Below are 1897 nucleotides of genomic sequence, written 5' to 3'. Positions count from 1 at the left end.
GTCTTGTCCGTGCAACTGTGTAGATATCTTGATATACATTAAGTAAACCACTTCGCTCCCTTCACAGGACTCCACCTGGCTTTGTTCTCTAGGACGAAATTCCTAGAACTGGACTGTCTTTTAAGTAGGCGCAAACCATTCAAAACTTCGCCCCGGATATCCTTCCTCCTCATTGAACTAGCTGGGGGATCACTACACTAGTTAAACATGAATTCTTCAATGGGAATTGGAGGTGTACAATGTGATAAAAGACCTTTGTAGCCTGTCTTGAAAACGCTAGTAAAGAACGTTCAACCACATCCTGTGTTTTCTCCTTTTTTTCCTGCTTCTGTTGATGCTTGATTAATTTGTGTTCCATTGCTGGGGAGCGTCATAACGCTAGATTTTCCAATGTTTTGTCTTAAAAATAACGAGCAGAATCTGAACGTTGTTGCTGTGTACCTCGATTCTCTGTATTAGATTCTAAAAAGGTAGGGTTTAAACTAGCTGCCTGTAAAGTAATTTAGGCTGCAATCCTATACAGTTACCTGCGGAGTAAGCCCTATAGAACATGGTGGAACTTACCTTTGAGTAGAGATTCATAGGATTGCACTCTCAGGCTATCTAGTCAGGGAATGAATCCTGTGTACACTTACATGAAAGTAAATCCCATTGAACACAGTGGGGTTTCTAAGCAAATATTCACAGGAATGTGCTTCATGCCAGTTGCTTCTGAAAGATCTATTTGAGAATTACTTTTAGGCTTGTCTTGAGCCCTGGCATTTCTGTGGCAAGATGAGATTTGCAAAGACAGAAGTTTGCTTCTCTTTAGAACAAGGGAATTTTGCATTCTAGGGATAGTTTCTTGAGAATACAGAATCAGAGGTACACATGGGTAACTTTGGAGCCTGGACCTAAAGGCCTGTGGAGGCCCCCCTCCGCTGCAAATTAAGCATAATCATGCTCGCCCAGGTGATCATACCACCCTGGGCAGACTAAAGAGGATTTGGGGGTCCCCAGGTGCTGTGGAGGCCCTGGACTTCAGCCCCAAAGTCTAGAGGTAAGAGCGCCTGTGTGAGAATTACTAGGTATTTTCCTTATTTGAAAGAATGAAAACTCTGACGTACTCCAAAATGATACAATTTTAAAGTCTTGCTTAAGAAAATGTAATTGTTCACAAAGAAAAGGGGACAGGCTACAGATCTTCTATGCCCCTATAGATCTCTTGTGCTAGGACCGTTGTGGGCCAAGGATTAGCCCTGAATGGATGATACTTTTATTATTAGGGATGTTTTAAAAGAGAGAAACAAAACCTTGTTGCCAACATAGTGCAGGCAGCAGAGATGTGTTAATAATAAAAGCGTAAGTCAGTTTTATTGATAAGTCTTTATATTACACTAATGTTTAAGAGGAGATACTGATTGTAACATGTGGCTTTATTTCTATTTCACCCTTGATTGATTGATTAAGTGCCATCAAGTCCGTGTAGACTCTTAGCGACCACACAGATAGATACTCTCCAGGATGATCTGTCTTCAACTTGGCCTTTAAGGTCTCTCAGTGGTGCATTCATTACTTTTGTAATCCACCTTGCTGCTGGTCGTCCTCTTCTTCTCTTTCCTTCAACTTTTCCCAGCATTATGGACTTCTCGGGAACTAGGTTTTCGCATAATGCGTCCAAAGTATGATAGTTTGAGCCTGATCATTTGTGCCTCAAGTGAAAATTCTGGATTGATATGTTCTATGATCCATTTGTTTGTTTTCCTGACTGTCCATGGTATCCAGAAGAGTCTTTTATTTATTTGATTTTGATTTTTTCAGCACCAAAAGTGTTAATACTTTTTCTAGCTTGCTTCTTCAAAATCCAGCTTTCGCATCCATAGTGTCACAGGAAAAACCATGGTCTGAACGATTCTAA

Source organism: Hemicordylus capensis, chromosome 3 (genome assembly GCF_027244095.1).
Source record: "Hemicordylus capensis ecotype Gifberg chromosome 3, rHemCap1.1.pri, whole genome shotgun sequence".
Taxonomy (NCBI): Eukaryota; Metazoa; Chordata; class Lepidosauria; order Squamata; family Cordylidae; genus Hemicordylus; species Hemicordylus capensis.
Note: the sequence above shows the minus strand (reverse complement) of the source record.